Below are 19,202 nucleotides of genomic sequence, written 5' to 3' on the forward strand. Positions count from 1 at the left end.
TTTGGGAACGCTTTGGGAACGGGGAGGCGTCTGCCCATCCCCGGCCGCGCCAGCCCCGCTTCTTCTCCTCAAAACTTAGAGATCCGGTTCAGAGGCGCGCGGTGAGCCCCTCCGCCTCAGCCGCTCGCCCCCCTTGCCTTAAACCTCGGTGAGCCCATGCGCTTTTCCGCTCTCCTTCCTAGCGGCAACGGGAGCTGCTTAAAACGGGACGGGCTGGCTTCCAGAGGTTGCCCCGAGCCCGGGCGCGGCTGAGCCAGTTGCAGACCACAGCCGCGGCGCGCCTGGAAATACAGCTCTCCTTAGTCCTCTGCCGGGCACCAGTCCCCAAAACGCCAGTACCCTTTGACGTCGGACGGCTCACATTTGGTCGTTTCTCCAAAGTGCTATTGCCCGTCTTGCAGCCCCCACGTTTGAGAAGGGGTAACACCGCTTGTTCGGGGCGGTAGTCACAGGGGGGTGAGGTTGGCGTTGCTGGCTTCGCTCGGGCATCGGGCGTCCCCGGTGTATCGGTGCAAGAAACGGGGAAAGCGGGACCCCACTCCCGCTCGATGGCTGCGAGAACCACCACCTAAATGCTAAAAAATAGCCTTATAAATGCTATATAATAGACTTTGTGCCAGCGCTTGTGCAAAAGAAAAGATCTTCAGGACCTTTTCTTGTTCTCCGATCAGGAGAGAGTAGCATTTAGGCCACTGAGGGTCTAAGATTTTAAGTTAAAGGATTTTTTTTCCCTTTGAAAACTTAAAAATAGCTTTAAAAGTTTATTAACAGCTTGTTTTACAGTCATTATAAATATGGAGGAGAGAGGATGCAAAGGATAAGAGTTGGAGCTTCTGCCAGATCTTGAGTATTGCTTGCCCAAATCATTTTTCTAGGGAAAGTTTGCATCTTTCCAGAACCTTCTAGAAATCCTTGCAGAACAAAGACTTAAAAACAATATAGCTGCAAGAGACTTTAAGAAGTCATTCGCTTAGTCTTGTTTTCCCCAACTGTACGTTTCCTAGTCTCGGTAGACATTCAATTACCTTTGCCAAAAAACCTCCACAGGCAATCTGTGCTGTTACTCCCGTTAAGAAAGATTTTGCTGATGTTTAACTGTGATCTTGTAACTTAAGCCCATTGATAGTTCTCCTGTATTCATGCTAAGTATTTTGTGGTGTGCTGGTGTATAAGACAGACCTCAGTAATGTCACTGCCTTTCATTCACAGAAATGTGTAACTCCTCGTTTACCACGTGGAGCACAGATTCACCTTCAGAACATCTAACTTTCTTCCCGCAATTCACCTGGTCTTCTCTAGCATCATACAGGATGCAGTCTTGGGACGATGCAAAGAGGTTTGTACTGTTTTGCATTAAAAGTTTCCCCTCCATAAAAGATGGTTTTATCGAAGAGGAGTGAGCATATACTTAGTTCCAATTAGTATTGCAGGATCCTGTCAGACACTGAAGCATTCCACTCTTAAAAGCAACTAAGCAGAGACAAAAACAAGTCTTGCATTACTGTGATTCCAGATTTGTTTCATAGAATCTGTCCTCAAATTGTCTATCAACTTTAATCAGAAATGGACACATTGTCACTAATACTAATATTGCCTTTCCTGACCTTTTCTAAACTGGCTGTCATAACCTAACAACAAGTGGAGACTTATTTTTTATGTAAAAGCTGTAGGGTATTTTTCCAGTTAAGTTGTGATTTCTGACTTTTTAAAAAAATGCAATTCATTGGCCTTTAGTTCCACTCAACAGACTACTTAATAACCTGTAACTGTAGGATTTAGGTGAAGAACATAAGGCAAAAGGGAAAGATGTCTCCCACAACTCAGAATTTTGAACAAAAAGTGCATGTGTCTGGTGTGGTTAGAATTACAGTCAGGCTGTAGTGGTGAAGAAAGTGGATAACTGCTACATGTAAAATGTGTTTCTACTCTTAATCAGTAAGAACAACACAGACATACCAGGCCGTATGTCAAGTACATAAAATAGGAAAGGAATGCTGTGACTTGAACTTTATAATGTGATGTACCTTGCAGTGTACATGCATGAATGCTGTTCCAAGTGAAGGAAAAAGTACTTCCAGTGTTTAATCCAGTTTAATTCCAGTTTAATAAAAGCATTATTGCCTCTATGGAATCCTCTGAAAATTCCTGCACACAAAGCAAAATAACAGATCTTACCAGATACCATGCCTCTTAACTTTCCAAAGCTTTTTCTTTTTAAAAAATACTTTATAATAAAGTTGACAAGATATTTCATTCCCTGTGAAATTTCAACTTTCATTTTAATATTCATTGCTTTACCCTGAGATTTCAACAGCTGTTTCCAGAAGCCTACACAATTTCATTTATGCAGTGTTTTTCTGATGAACTTATTCCTCCATGACATGTTAAAATATTTAATTACTAGATACTAGTAAATTAAGAACTTGCATTAAAAAACCCCACAGGCATACCTTTTGGCTTTTAAGTATTACAGTTCAGATTTCCCTTAACAATTTAACAGCTCTTCCAGTTTGTTACGACCTTTGTTCTTCTCACACACATGGAAGAAATAATCATATGATTCCTTCCTCCCCTCCAATGTTTTAAACTCACACTCAGTTCCAAATATTGGTCTTTTTTCCACTGCCACACAACTTTAGCCAGTCAAACTCATTTAGAATGATTGCCCTCACTGTGGTGTCTCGATCACACTCCTTTCAAATTTCTGCCATTCAGGATCCTGTAACTTAATCTGTGTACCTAAGAAGATCTCAACACCTAAAAATAGAGCTAAACAGGCAGTAATATAAGCTGCTGCAGCAAATTAATTCTTTCTTATGGATTGTCTAAATTCTGTTTGACTAACCTTTAGCTTAAGTTTTTTGTTCTAGACTAAGAGTTCCCAATGTGTGATACAAAAATTACTGCAACATAGTAAACTACAGAGTCATGACCCAGCACTTAGCGAACTTTTAGCCCTATGTGGAGAGGCAATGGAGGGAATCTGTTCCTGGCTGATGTAAATGTGTGCCTGCAAACAGAGAAAACAAACAACACTGGGTACTTTTCATTTGTTCTAAAGTTCACGCAGTTTGGCAGCGCTCACTGTTTGTGAAGGAGAAAGCCTCACCTGGCTGGACTTAGCAGTGTGCATTGCAGATTGGGGTTGAGGTACACCTCTAGGTTTCAAAATTTCAGGACCACAAGGAGCCTTTTATAGTCCTCTTCTGAATGTAGAGAGCACACCAAGGAACCTAGACTTGTTAACACCGTGTGAGAGAACGGTGGGGCTTGCCTTCTGCTGTGTATGACTGGGGCCTAGCAAAGAAGCAGGAACTTTTGGGATTGCTGCGGTAGTGCTGTCATTGCTAATGATGGTGGCAAAAAGCATCTCCAGTTTGAGAATCCCTGTAATACATCATCCTCATACATCATACAACATTAAGCAGTTGACAGAATGTCATTGCTTTAAATAAAAAAGCAAAAACAGACTTCAGCTGTTTATGTCATCTGACCCATGTACAAATGTTACACTACTTTCTCTCCATAATCCTGAAGTTGTTGATTAAGCTGACTTCTCAGCAGTTTGCTGTTCTCAATTTTTCTTCAGAAGAACTCCCTATAGCCCTGGGGGGAATACTCTTACACGAGGGAGAGATGTGAAAAAGTGCTGTGCTCAGGCCGATCCCTTCCAAACTAATGCACAACAATGAGCTTTTAAAAGCTGGTGGGAATCAGAGTTGCACAAAAAAAGCAGAAAGAGGACATGTAGATCTTCACTGGTGCCATGGCTCAACTGCATCAAAATCTATTTTAGTACAACTCGGGAATTAGCCGATTAAATTGTGTAATGAAAAAATTGTAAGTCATGTCAAACGAAAGGACTGAAAAGGCCACATGCATGAGAACCACATGATGAGGTACAGAAACACAGGGACTTTGGCAAAATGTTAGAATTCTCAAGTTTGAGATAGTGATGTGACCTGATTGTTGATCTAAGGCTGCTTCATGTACAGAGAGGATTTTGTTTATTTTAAGCATTTAATCATAGGCCTGCTTCAACCAATGGTAATCACTTTGTCATTTATCCAAGAGGTTGAACAGAAGTTACATATTTTTTCATTTAGGTGAAAGTGATGGTCAAAGCTCGAAGTTTAGGGAAAAGAAAAATGGATAGAAAGATTTCTGCAAAATTTTTAAAAGGTATTTGAAAAGGTTTTCTGCCCCATAAGCAGTTTCAAAGTTAAGCTTCCCAGTAACTGTCGAAAATAACGCTAGATCCTTGTATTAGAATATTTAGAAATAAGTGTATTGATTTTATTATAAAGCTATTTCTTTATTTTCATTCCATGATTCCAAGTGTAATTAATTTAATTTAAAGCTGATACAGACTTTTATAAATGGAGCTTTCTTTTACTAATATAAAGAGGGTTTTTTAGAGTAACTTCTTTTTCAGTAGTATAAACTTCCTTATATTCTCTTTACCCCATTTTCTGTTTTCAATATGTTTTAGAAATGTCTCCATAATTCTGCAAGTTGAATTAAAAAAAAACCCAGAAGTACTGCTATGATGTAGACATTTTCAATGTTTTTCAGGCACTGCATCTTTGTGTTTCTTTTCCTCTCTTAATGTAACAGTCAAGGAGTACAAATAAACTATTTATGTGTTTCAAGCTATTCTGCAATATTTCCACTTCCTTTCATAACAGCAATTAGTTATTGGTTATATAATTCCAGGATTTTTAAAATGCTGCATTCGCTAATATATCACAAACTACACTATAAATTGTACTTGTTTTTTTATGCCAGCTGCTAAATCATTCACAATCTGGCTTCACCAGTATTTGTAGTTCTTCCTAATCCTTTCCCTTGAAGAGGAGCAATGAATAGTCCCTTGCCTGAATCTAGATTTTTACCCTCCTTAACCCCAATACCCTGCCTTCAAATGCTGTTCTCTAGTTTATGAATTGTTTGAATTCTACCTTAGAAAATCAATAGTGAATTAGTCACAAAGCACTAATTCTTAGCGCACAGAGTACTAACAAGGCGACTCTTCTGCAAAGCAAAATTTACATTTTCCAACCATTGTCCTAACTGCTGTTCCCCAGTAACTAACTCACCTACTCTGCCCCCCAATGATTTCCAGAGTAGGTTATGTGAACAACAAAGCAAAAAAAGGAAGGTTTATTAGAAGCAGCTGGTAAAAATGCAGAATAAACTTTTTTTTTTGTAGACACTTCTGCCTCCCTCTCATCATGTTTTAGAGCTGTTGATCTTTCCCACATGTCAGATGATGGCCTTCAGTGTGTTCCAAAGGAAATCCCACCACTGCCTGTATTCTGTCTGCTTCCCACAAAACTGTCTCGGTCTGAGAGATGAGACAAAATGTTTCATAATAGCACCAAGTTAATTTGTGTGCTATTGTATTGAGTATGGTCAAAGGTCACCAACTATAGTAGGAGATCATTTAAATGGAAAGTATGTGGGGGAGCAGGATGTACTGTGCTCAGATGAGGGGACTCGTTAAATAGCTTGCTGAATCACTGCAGCTCTTTCCCAAAGCCAATTATTTTTCTTTCAATGTCATATAACATTATCAAGAATATCCTGTTACTTATCAGGAGATCACATATTCTGTAATCTCTGTAAGCCAGTTTTCTTGCACACATCAAGGGCTCCCTCCATTTCAACACAAAAGCCTCCTGTGTGCCACCTTTCCTTAGGAATCTTTTGGAGTCTGTATCTGCCATTAATTCTGTGTATAGCCTAATTTTGACTATCCAAAATCACAGGGGTTCCTTTTGTCCTTTACCCTTACATACTAAAAGCTATGCCATTTGTGTTCCTTATGTACATTCTAGGAGTCATTTTCCAGCCTTGTTCTACAGAGTGTGAGTACATTTCCATTTTGCCCTTTCTATAAAACCAGTTGTTTGATTAATGGAAAATGATGAAGGTGCTCAAGCCTGTCACTCTACTAAACAAGCAGAACAGATTCTACAGGTTTTCCATTTTCCCCTTTTTGGCTTTCTGGTTGCCCACCGAATCAAAAGCATTCTGCCCATTGACACTAAATTTTTTTCCTGAAATTAAGGAATTGATCACATACAGAGCTACATGGCAGAATTACGGCTGTGCTACCTAGATCAAGTGGGTTTTGTATAGTAGAAGCTAGAGACTTCACTGAAGATTTGTGTCCCATTATACTGGCTCTTATGAAAATGGTTGAGAATGCATATTTCTCATTAAAATGTTAAAGAGAAGCAAATCATATCCATCATCACCTAAGTCTTGCTTTCCTGTTGGAAATAACTAGTTTTACAGTACTAAAATTCATATTCAGATTTGTATTGCTTTTGTTTGTTTTTCCAGATATAAATATTGCATTGGATTGATCACTGTATTTTGTGTTTTCTCTGAAAGTTGAGATCAATGAACTGTATTTCATAGATAGGAAATCAAGGCAGAACCTGGCCCTAGAAAATAACTTCGCTGCTAACTTGCATTCAAAAGGAGTTTCTCTTGACTTCATTTATGTTTCTATCTATGCTATTGATTTCTTAAGAGTTTCTTCCACTAGTTATAAATTAGAAAGCTTTGAACTTTTATTTTATTTGAGCATTAACCCTAAAGAAGCCTTATGTATCTTTTTAAGATATGAGTATTACATTTCTGGAAATTGGATACACATGGATTTGGAGGGTAAAATAAGATTTCCTGCTCCATCCAGAAATAGAAACCATTTATACTGTCAGGTGGAGCATAAGGGATGAGGTACTAATTGCTTGGCTTCCTTAACATCATTGCCTTTTCATTTATTCAATAAAAGTCTGTTTTTAAGGGCTCCTTATATGCTCTGTGTTACTGCTATTATATAATTTTCTCCTGAAACTCACTAATGATGTGCTGAAAACATGGCTGTTTCCACAGAACTTGTCTTCTTTATTCATGAAAAGTAATAGTATAGTCAGTAAAATGCTAAGCTCAGGGGATGATGATTACTATGACAAGATCAAGGACATTTCTTTGAACTGCTTTTCTGTGAAAATCCTTGCATTTGTAATCTACAAATTCTAGCAACTGCTATATAAAAAATTGGATTGTGTGGGAAGGGTAGAGAGACAAATACAATGTGAGCTTTTCTTTACAAATAGGTTGTTATACATAAATTATTGGTCATTCTATTTTTTTTTTCCTGGGAGGGATGTCATCCCAGGAATTTAGGTATTACTTTAATCAATTAAACTGAAGAGAGAATTTTTTGTCAATCCAAAATCGCATGAGCATATTTCTAGTTCTCCCGATCACATTTTATCCTTACTTATATTCTGTCTCTAAAGGTTGCAAAGGTAAAATATATCCTGATTTATATTCCTATATGAACAAATGAGGCATTGGAATATAACTGGCTTGAAGCAGCTAGTGGATCTCTGAATTGACTACCTCATATATTTCTTAATTTTCTCTCCTTTGCTTTCTGAAGACAAAGATGTATCAGAAATATCACCGCATGCTTCCCATTTTCATCTGAAAAAACCCTTCCCCATTCCGCTAGGAAAATTGCTTTGATAAGATACATTGCAACTGCTTTGTATTCATAGCAATCCCACCTGAAGAAACACTAACAAGAAAACACCAGACTGACTTAAAGACATACTGAGGGATTTCCACTGGAACCAGCAAGACTGGAAGCCTGCAGCATCGTTGAAAACAGGCCCTTGGCCTTTACATGAGAACAAACGCAAGTAGTGTTGACAGCTACCTCGTTATTTGTTCAAAGGACCTGAACCACCAATGCCCAGGGATTAGTATGAACATGGCAATGACATATGAGACTGCCCCCACGTACTTTCCTAGTTGCTGATTACTTTCAGGTGAGGGGATTCCTTTGCTTTTTCTCTTTAGTAACCCTCAATAGATTTCCTTTACAATACTAGTCCAGGCTCCACTTGAACTAATGTCAAGTTTTTGCATTGACAACATCCTCTAGCGAGGAGATTCACAGAAAACTTAGCTGCTGTCTGAAGAATTTTGCTTGTTTTGAACTTGGCTCCTCCTGGCCTTGGCTCTTTTGTTAGAAGCCCTGCTGAATTTATGCCGCCAGTCATTTTGCAACCTCTGCCATAGCCCTTACTAAACTGCCTTTTTTTTCCAGACTGAAAAATCCTACCTTATTCAGTTGTTCCTTGTAAAGAAGCTGTTCCATGCTTTGGTCATCCTTGTCACCCTTCTCTGAATCTTTTCTAGTTCCAATACATCTTTTCTGAGATAAGGGGATCAGAACAATCCTCTTGTTTTATTTCATATTGCTTTTCAAATAATTCCTCACATCCAATTTTCTTTTTTGGCCTGTGTAGAGCATTAAGCTGAAGTTTTGCACAGATGTTTCACAAACTAACATCCAGCTCCTGCATAGTTATGATCAGCCCACCATTTTATATGTGAAGCTAGGATTGTTTTTCCCCATGTCCATCACTTTACATTTGTCTGTCTTGAAGTTCATCTGGCATTTCAACTGCTATGTGATTTGGTCTTACAAGGTGCAGTGTTGTCCAGGGAGTTTTATAGTTAGATCATTTGAAAAATCAGGTTGGTACACATTTCTAAGATACATTTAAAACATAGATCAATCTTGGGTTTGTAGTTACCTTCTGTTTTTAAAAAGTGAAGTGGCATTATAAGATGAAAAAGTGAACGACAAGATATTTATCTTAAGAAAATTGGAAATTCTTTCATATTAAGTTTGGTACAGGAAGCCAACATGCCACTGAAGATTTATCTCTGTGCATCCGACTAAAAAAAATTTACTCCTTTCAAAGAGTAAGCAATTTACTCTTTTCAAAACACTGCATCGAAGTTAATTTTTTTCCATTCAAATTGGCCGTAAGTCCATATCTTTGTTTTTCCATGTGGCAAAAGAATATCCTGTGGTGTAGTTTTAGGTAGAATCCACACAGCGTAAAGGCATTTAATCCCAGTTCCGCTAAGTTGCAAACAAGACTATGAATGTCCACTTCATGGACAGTAGAACATAGAAGCTATCTAGCAGGATGTGGCTCTCTAAGGTTTTTGAAGTTGTTGAACTTGAGGAATAATGAAAATAAGTGTTAGGACAAAGAAATTATAGGAAATATTTTCTGGTGGGAGGAGAGAAAGAGGGGAGGGAAGAAATGCTTTAAGGAGTCTGGACCAACATACTTTTGTTGTGAGAATAGCGTGGCTCATCTGTTCTTAGTGTAGTTAATACAAGCTCTGACAGTATGAAATGTATGCATTCTACTTATTTCCCCCAGAATCAGAAATGCCAGAAGGAAGAAGAAAAAAAAAGTTTAAGGATCTGAGTTACCAAGGCATCGCTGAAGTTCACAAAATCTAAACAAGGAACTACATGAGTAACCACACAAGCTAGACTGAATACTGTACGCTCCTGAATTAAACTTAATGACCTATCCTTATGCCTGAACAATCCCTTCAGACTCCAGGAGAAAGGTAATGAAGAAAAAGGCTTGGATTCTATCGGGAGGTATCTGTAGCTGAAAACAGATGTGAAAGGAAAAAGAGTGGAATGACTTTAAAGGACCACCCCGAGCCTTGAAAAGGTGTCAGAGATAACATCCGTTTATTTTAATATTTTCTAGTCTTTCCAGTATGCATTTGTGTTGTTCTCTCCTGGGGTGTGACATCCTCCAAGTTTTATGATCTGATCCACTTTATGGCTGTTTATTCCTAACATAAATCCTGCAGAAATAATTTCACAAATTTCCTTCCAGTTGTAGTTTTAGTAACATTTATAATTATCTGTCAATAATGCTGTATTTTTCAGCAATATCAATTTGAATGTGCTGAGTTATCTTTCCACTGTGATTTCTCTACTGCTATTTCTATTACAGTAATTTCATGGACTAGAGCCTTGTAGAGAGATAATTTGGAATCTATATAAAATTTATTACGTGTTCCTATCAAGCCATAGGCTGTAGCACTGCTTGTGGTATATGCTACATTGTATATTGATAAATGTATATTTTACATTTATCCTGATAGCTTTATTTCTGCTATTGTTATTCAAATTATATAAACTTCCATACACGCTACACAAATTCTACTTCCATAGAGTGCATTCTCAATTATTTCACTAGTTATGTGCCTCTTATTTTTTCTCTGGCAACGCTAACATAAGTGGAACCATAAAGATTTGTAGAAATTATGAAGTCTTTCCTTATTCTTGCTATTCAGTTAATATGCTATCCATTTTCAGACAGCCCACTGTAAAACTTTTTATGGCAACGCTTAGTAGACTACTTTCCCAGTCATTTAGATCATAGTGACAAAAAAATCCCACAAAAAACAAACAACCCAGCTCAGCAATTAAAGCAAGGGGAAATACTTTTTGTGTCCACACACAATATTGCCAAAATTAGTGTTGCTTACCCAGTGTATTTTTAACATTCAGCCAAAGGATAAAAGAACTGAATGTTCTTTTATTCTCCATCTGAACAGTACCACTATTCAAAGGAATCATTTCCCCTCCTCAGCTTTGTAGCTTTTTTAGAAAAATATACCAGCATTTTATCCAACTTTGTCTAACACTGCTTTTTCACTTGTGATAAATTTGTTCCTTATTTTTGTGAACTATACTCATGTAATTTCTTGAAATCATAAACTAATCAACTCTTGAAATCATCAATTTTAAATTGTCAATACATGTATTGTAGGCATCTGACAATTAGACGCAGTTAAATTAAAAAATAAAGCTCTAAGAGGCCCTTAGAGATCATACTTTCCAACTCCCTGTTTCAAGACTATACCTCCATTAATTCAAGAAGATGCTTGTCTAATCTTTTCCTAAAAGATTTCCAATGGCCATGTAATTGGGAATACAGGCCAAAAATCACTCTTGCCTTTAGTACTATGTCAATCTATAAATTTTACACCATTGAAAAATTAGGGACCATCAAGAGAAAACTTCATTTTCTTTATGGGGATGATACTTACATTGTTATGTTGCTTCCCAGCTCTATCAGAAAAGGATAGACCAGTAAGTTAAGTTTAGAAAAAGTGTGTAATCAATAATTACAGCTGAACTTCTACAGGAAAAAAACAGGAAGATGGAACTGAGTAAGTTAATACTGAAGTAGCTTGATCTGAAAGAAGTTAATGATTGTCCTAATCTAAAACCCTTTTAAAGTCAATGGAGAAACTGTTGAAAGTTGAAATGCTATCAAGCATTGGAGTGTATGGAAATTTAATTAATTTATTAGAGTAATTTTGTATTTAGATGTAAGCACCCAAAAGATATGGTTGTAAAGGCCTAATTCCAAATACACATACAGTCAAAAATGTTCCAAAACAGTAAGTAGTAGAAGCACACAGGTAAGTGTAAACTCAGCAATCCAGGAACAAAAGGAAAAGACAAGACAAAGTGCTGCCAATCAACTTCTTTTTACCTCTGCACAGTATTACATTAAAAAAATAAATGGTGTGTGTAGGGTTAACCTCCAGGGAAATTATGAAAAAATAATTATGTTCACTCACTTCTCTAACAATTTAATCCACCTTTCACTTGAAAATTAATTATTTTTATTCACATAAAATTATTTTTCTCCAGGAATATATGTGATTATTTTGTTTTGTCATGGAATGAAAATGTGAAATAGTCATAAGGTATAATTTCCCCTCTCAGTATATCAGTTTTTAAGATCTGGAGGATGTATATTTCTCTACCATGCAGAATGACTGTGAGCCAATTGTAAAGTCATATGCATTCTCACTATTGAGACGAAGTTATGCAAAAAATCTAAGACCTGAACACTCTCAAGCATATGAATAGCTTTTCTTCCACATGAATTATCCTGTTGACTTCAGTAGGACTGCTTACATTTTTCAGGCTCGGCAGGATGAGGATTATCGTTTTTATCATGTTAAAAAATCACTTAATAAGATAAAACCAAGGCAGAAATTTGTTAGTGTTAAGAAATCACAAAAACTTGTCAAATTATCCCCAGAATACAATACAGTGAAAACCCACTGCAAATAAACCAGATTTAAATATGCAGGTATCCAGTAAAATGAAACACTTTTAAATTACTGCTTTTTCAGCTTTAGCACCATCTCATAAGTCAACATTCTCCAGCGTATCTTTTGTTGTCAAAGCATGCTTCTCACTAACATACACTTCAGCCTTTGATTCTGAGGTATTCATGTGATCTTGCATAACGCCTCGGGTGGAATCCTTCCCAAATCCATGGGAATTGTGCCCTTGACTTCAGTCCCAGAAATTCCCATTTTGAGTCCTGGTTACATGCAAGTAAAAGGCAAATTACTCTGTTCAAGAGGTCCATCCTTAATGTGAGGGTGATTGATGTTTTAAGATGGTAAAGCAAAAGTACCTCTATAATGCTCCATGCTTTTGTTGATAATACACACACAGCACCAGTAGGACAGTTTTCATCACATTCTTTGGATGAATAAACTAGGAAAAAAACAAATCAATCTGCAAAACTCCTCCTTTTTAAAAAAATATTTCTAGTACCATTTCAGTATTTTCAGTGGATCGCTACAAATCTAAAACTGCAGATTGAAAAAAAAAGAATGCCTGGAAAGAGATCTGCTTCTATGATTTAACACTCTCCCATTTCAGCAGTACAAGTAAAGTTTTCAATCACTTTAGAACATGCTTTTAGGTGTTATTTTAATTTACACTGCTAGGTCATTCACTTAACATTTTACCATTAAAATCTTATCCAAGAAAAGGACAAGCACTAGAACATGCTAGAAATACTTTCTGAATTAGCAGCTAATGGAAGCCGCTAGAATTCGAAATAAATATATTAAATTATTAGATAAATATTTTTTTCCAGACACTGAGGCCTTATTGATTTTTCTGCAGAGAGATTTTTAGGGCTTGGAAATATTAACATACAGCAGAAGGTATTAACTTGTGGATTCATACAGTATATTTATTCACCCTGGAGGTGGAATGATATGGAAGTCATCTTCTTACAACTTTGTATATTACTAAGAATGTATGCCTTGGGAACAGTGTCCTTTGCAATCTAGTTATTCTGGTTACACTCCAGTATAATCCCAATTGATAAATTCTGATTTTTTCAAGGTTATTTAGAGGATGCAAAAGAAAAAATACAGGCACTGCTAAATTTTGCTTATCTGGAACTGTAAGTGAATATTACTGATTTTTACACATCACTTTTAAAACCTAATAGCATTTAGATTGAAGACAGTGACAAAACTAAAATCCCTTATGCCAGTAGTGTACTAAAGAGGTAGGAAAAAACCTAAAATATTCCAAAATAAATTATAACTTGTTTAGTCTTTGGACACTGCCCAATTTAAGCAAAGGATTTAAGACTTCAAAAATGTTTCTCTGATACTGCTATGAAAGCAAGAGTAGGAAGGGAAGAATCTAGGCTAGATCACTTCAAAAGCGTTAGAATGCACCAGCAAGACAAAGTTCTTAGGTTTTCAAGTGTAAATTCTTTGGAGTGGGAAAAATATGCAACATGCAGGATATGCAGTGATATAATATTCTATAATAACATAAAATTAAACACTGTCATTTGCATTAAGTTTTCTCCAATACCTATCCTATGCTTACAGTTAAGTGAGGATTCTTGTCAGAAGAGTGCTATGCCTGACAGACAGTTGATCATTGATTTTCCTTGGTAGTGAAGAAGACAGCAAGAGACACCTTTTTCCTTTAATGTATGTCAACATTTTGTACAAAGGAACCTTGATCCTTCTTTGGAGCATCTAGGAATTAGTACCAGTAAAAAATAACTATGGTTGATTTACAATAGTTCTACAGTAGCTCTGAGACTGTGCATTCTCATGAATGAGACTTAGACTGTCTTTCTCTGTGTATCACTTTCTATGATCTATACAGATCACCACAATGAAGTCACCTCTGCCTTAAGGATCGGCTTTAGCAGTCTTCCAGTATTCAGGTCTTTGGAGCTAGAACATTCATACATGTTATTTTTGGTTAAACAGATGTTATATACATATTCTTCATATTTTGTTCTTCATACCATATAGCAAAGACCGGTTTCTAATTTAATCCTCTGTAAGGACTTATACATATATAGAGATATTTGAAAGCAGATCCTAGAATGCGACTTGCATCACTTGATTTTAGTGTCATAATCACCAACATGTATTTGACACTCATTTGGATTTTTTCTATGTACTTGAGTGCCCCAGAATATTAGTGAATTTGTCAAGAACATTATGTTGTGCATCTGCACAGACAGAATCTTAGAAATCAGGTATGTATGGGAAGGAATATAATCCCCAAGTTGGAAAGGTGACTGAGTGCCAGCAGTCCTTGATTAATGTCATTCTCTCAGGCAGAACAGCACTAGTGCTTCTTGGCGTAAGTAGTTTATTAAGACTACGTAACTACATTTTTTCCACCGATTTGTTCACTAGTACGCCTACTCTGAATCTTCTGCTTGCCTCCTTATAATTAAATTTACATTGCTGCTTGTAATAGAGAAATTGGGAAAGAAAGCTGTTGCACTATACATACTCCTTTTCCTTTTTCTTTTCTTCACTAACATCTGAAGAATACTTAGTGTGTAACCTTAGCACAGACAAGCTGATCCAAACTCCTGTGCAGCATCCAAGTAATCTCTGAGTGCATGTTCTCCTTTGTTTTTCATCAGATGTGCTTCTGCCTACTCTTAACCTATCAAGTCTAAATAAATAATTAGATGCGTACATCCCATTATCAACAGTGGCTCTGGTAGCAACCCAAACTGGAATACCAGACCCAAGTGACTTTTTCTTAAAATGCTCTAAAAAGTATCTCATTTTGACATCTTTGCTGTTACTGACCACAGACTGAAGAATTATTTTGATGGTTTTGTCCTTAATTTCTCCTTTCTTATATTACACAGCATGTTCAGCTTCACAAACAGTCTCTTTGAAAAAGAAAGATAATGTCTTGATTTATATTAAGACCAGCAAGGCCTCATGTATAGATAAAGAACCAAGATTCAGGAGATCAAGGTTCTTAGTTTTTCACTGACCTGCCAGGTTACGCAAGCCAAAATGATACCATTCTCTTTGGTTAAATGACAAAAATCTACTGCTTACTGTTCAAATACAACCTCAACTGTGTGGATGACCTTTCTGCTCGCAGAGATGTAGGAATATGTCCCTGGTCACTTGGGACAAAACCCAAAATCTACTGAAGTTATCCCTTCAAAGAAACCTTCTCACTGACTCACATGGATTCTGAATTAAGCCCTTAGTTTAACTTCGTGTTTAAGTTTATGTATTAGTGCTCTCAAGATGCAAGGCACTTCTGGGAATGAGTAAGTGATGAGGGGAAACTGATGATATAAGAGATTCCCTTCATCATTAATCATGAGGAAATGCCATTAACTGAAATTGTTTCAGTTTAAATTTTAGTCACAGTGAAACCTTTAAGGTGTCTTACCTCTAGCCAAGTACATTAAAACTCTGAAAAATGTAAACATATGTAATACTAGAGCACTGAAAAATAGAGCCTGTGAAATACGCTCACTTCTACTGAGTGGTTTTTTCCCCCCCCAAAACATTGACTGGAAGTTTTCCTCCTTCCAAATAATTAGGGTCTGGCAATTCTTGATTCTTCAGTATTAGCAATAATTACTAGGTGAGCAGTGAGCAGCCAAATAATAGGAGACCACGTGACAGAAGACCATCAGGAATGTATCCATTGATGGCATTTTTAGATTTTAAAAGCCATTAGCCATCTTCAGCCTTAGGAATTCCTATCACAGACATTTTCACACAGAATCTGACCTCATACTTTACTGAAAAGGTCTGCAAAGAAACAGGGACAATCTGGTAAGTTACATGAACAGTCCTGGAAGTGTCACAGCACAGGCGCACTTAAGGGAGATCCAGAATATATTCTGATATTCTTCAGGATGCTCTAATTTTTTATCATAGAGTTCCAGATAGTCCTAGGCTTGAGAAAGGAACAAAGCCATTGCTTTTGTACCTAATTTGGGAATATCCGCTGGATACTTTGCATTCATTTCTCATATATGTAACTGTCCATTTCCTTTTCAGATCCAATTCTTCTAACAGTTTTCTAGTTTTCATTGATAGCACTATTCACGAATACAGTTTATGTGAATTAGGAATTACAATGAACTTTCCAGTGACACCTACACCATTTGGTTACATGTACTACAGCTGCCAGTGGAGAAGAAATAATCTTTTTCTATTTATTCTGAAGAAATATATTTCACCATTCAGTTCCCCCTTTTCCAGAAGAATAAAGGTTATTGCTCTTCTCATTTAATCCTTAAAAAGAGCCTCCAGCCATCCCTCTTCTTAAATTTAAATTTCATCTGTTTAAATAATGTTTTTGCTCTTCCTGAACATACCAGGTCATGCATTGAGGATCAGTGATTCCAATTCTAAATTTTGCTGTAAAGACGGTATTTTCTCATATTCAACCTCCATATAAAGTATGCTCTTACTGAAGTTCTGTTTTATGGTAAAACAAACAAAACATTTGAGAATACTTCCAAAGTATTCCAAAGTGTAACGAAACGACCACAAAAAGAGGGATGCAAGTTACCCTTCTAGAACACACATTACACTTATGTGCAATTTAAATCCCTACTACAAAGGGATACAGCTATTAACCACACTCTGTGCATGAACAATCTGCAAGTGTTAAGAGAGATGCAAGGCAGGTTAAATAGGAACTAAGTAAATCATCCTAAGTCAATTAATAGCTACCCTAAGGTTATTCATTAATTAATTCAGAAACAAATATGATGCATTTTGAGCTGAAAACGCTGGAAACATCATCAAGTTAAAAGCACCAGTCCTTTTTTAAATTGGGATGATATTTATAGAACCCTCTCCAACACAAATGGTGAATGAAACAATACTAGCTTCCAAGCAGAAAGATCGTCAGGACTAAGCTACCGTGAAACAAGACACCTGCGTGGTGAGGAGAATGCATCCCTGTTTGAATGGTATATGACCTGCTCTCAGCTACGCATACGATGATGCTATTCTAGCCTGTTAGAGGTGAAAAGGAGGAATCTCTGAAGCTATCACAACATGTTGTGAAACCTCAGTAATGCCATACTACAGCTGATTGACTGCTCATCTGATCTGTAATGGGAAATACAATGCTCCCAATTTGAGCAAACTAATAGAAGGCATGCTTGATGAGAAAGGACCGATTGCCCTGAGTGGGGTGAACCTGCACGTGATATAGAATACTTACCAATCTCATCACCCGCTTGCCTTATTTGAAAGCTCACCCCCCTGGCATTTTTAATATAAGCATATATTATTAAAAATAATTCCAAAGCAAACATTGTCTGTATATATTTTTATTAAGGAGAGGGTCAAACATCTAAGACATGCTAGTTGTAATATTCAATGCCTTCATTTGGCTTGGCTAGTAGAATGATGGAAGCCATGTAGGAACAGATACCTAACACGTAGATAAACAGAATGATCAAAAATGTAATTTTAGCAGGAATATGTCAATGTTCTTAGTTGTAAATTTAGTCAGAAATGCAACAAGTACAAATCTTTTGATGTTAATATAAATACATTTTTAAATATTTATTTAAGAGAACGGAGTAAAGAAGGCAGAGTAAGTAACCTTGTAAAATGACAGATAATATATGGAGGCAAAATTAACATGTGAGATCAATGGGAAGTGAAGCTGGGATTGAAAAAATAGCCATACCAAGGAAAATTAGTTAATAATTGTGAAGAACTGTTGTAACTTAATAGCCATAAAACAAGAAGATAAAACCAACTAACTTTGACTAAAGCATTTAATAATGGTAGTCATAATTTATTAATTCAATAATTACTTCAACCATTGGCTGTGTAAAGAAAATTCTGTAACTGATGTTAACTTAAATATTGTACCTAATAGTCACTACTTGATTTGCTTTTATGAGCAAATATTTGTATTTACATAATTTTAATTATATTGTTCCCTTCAGATGTGGGATAAGTGAAGATAGTAAAGAAGCACAAGATACTGGACAATCTCTATCTTCTTCATGGAAACTGGATTATAAATTGACAAATTACTCTTGAAAGTGCTACAGTTCTAATTCTATTGCTAAAAGAGAAGCATAATGATGTTACTTTGCCTAATGTGCATTAAACAATTAAAATCAGAAAATGGAAAACCGCATTGACTTTCATATAGTGTTTCATAAAATGTTATAAAAACTGACTGCAGTTGAAACACAGGCTGTTTTATGAATAAAACACTTTGATTGTTCTTAGTGATGATTTTTTGATGGCTATATCCTGCTTTTTTTAAATGTGTATTTTTCAGATAGATTAAAAGCCATCTCACAAATTATTAAAAAGGAGTGTGCTGCATGGCAATAACATTTAAAATTTTATTAATACAATCACTGTCTTTATATTGTTCTGCTTAGATGTTTTTCCAACTCTAATATATTTATTGAAGTCTGAAAGCCATTAGGTTGTCCCAGTTTGGGATCAAAAAATGCCTTTAGAAAAAGGCATAACAAGTTTCAAGAAAGCAGGTTTTACTGAACTGAAAGGATAAACGGGTAAGATTTCTTTGGGAAACATGTTTATTAGAAAAGTGGTTTAGGAGAGTTCATAGCTCCTTGAAGAAACTCTTTAAGAATGTACATGCAAAGTATTCCAGTGCAAGGAATGGGAAGAATAGTTCTAGCTAAATTAGCTCTTCAGCAATTTAGGCTAATTAGTAAAGGAGGAGTATGAGATGCAGGCAAATATAGAAGACAGTATTAGAATCATAGCATGATAGAATCATTTAGGTTGGAAAAGACCCTTAAGATCATCAAGTCCAACTGATAACCTAACACTGCCAAGTCCACCACTAAACCTTCTCCCCAAGTGCCACATCTACATGTCTTTTAAATACCTCCAGGGATGATGACTCAAACACTTCCCTGGGCAGCCTGGTCCAATGCTTGACAACCCTTTCAATGAAGAAATTTTTCCTAATATCCAATCTAAACCTCCCCTGGCACAACTTGAGGCCATTTCCTCTCGTCCTATCGCTTGTTACTTGGGAGAAGAGACCAACACCCACCTCACTACAACCGCCTTTCAGGTAGTTGTAGAGAGCGATGAGGTCTCCCCTCAGCCTCCTTTTCTCCAGGCTAAACAACCCCAGCTCCCTCAGCCGCTCCTCATAAGACTTGTTCTCCAGACCC

General features: G+C 36.7%; 1 long non-coding RNA gene across 4 annotated transcripts; it reads left to right on the forward strand.

The window, feature by feature from the left end:
- Positions 1-14: 14 nt before the first annotated feature.
- Positions 15-18,276, forward strand: LOC103914467. 4 transcript variants are annotated; one of them, XR_663472.1, is made up of 5 exons: positions 15-148; positions 1,210-1,336; positions 7,581-7,853; positions 9,273-9,468; positions 17,979-18,276. It is a non-coding gene; the product is annotated as an uncharacterized LOC103914467 (long non-coding RNA). The 4 variants fall into 4 exon arrangements; XR_663470.1 differs by lacking the exon at positions 17,979-18,276 and having other exon boundaries at positions 9,273-10,659; XR_663473.1 differs by lacking the exons at positions 7,581-7,853; positions 17,979-18,276 and adding an exon at positions 8,520-8,568 and having other exon boundaries at positions 9,273-10,659.
- The last annotated feature ends 926 nt before the right edge of the window (positions 18,277-19,202 follow it).

The sequence above is a fragment of the Pygoscelis adeliae genome, unplaced genomic scaffold (genome assembly GCF_000699105.1).
Source record: "Pygoscelis adeliae isolate BGI_AS28 unplaced genomic scaffold, ASM69910v1 Scaffold83, whole genome shotgun sequence".
NCBI lineage: Eukaryota > Metazoa > Chordata > Aves > Sphenisciformes > Spheniscidae > Pygoscelis > Pygoscelis adeliae.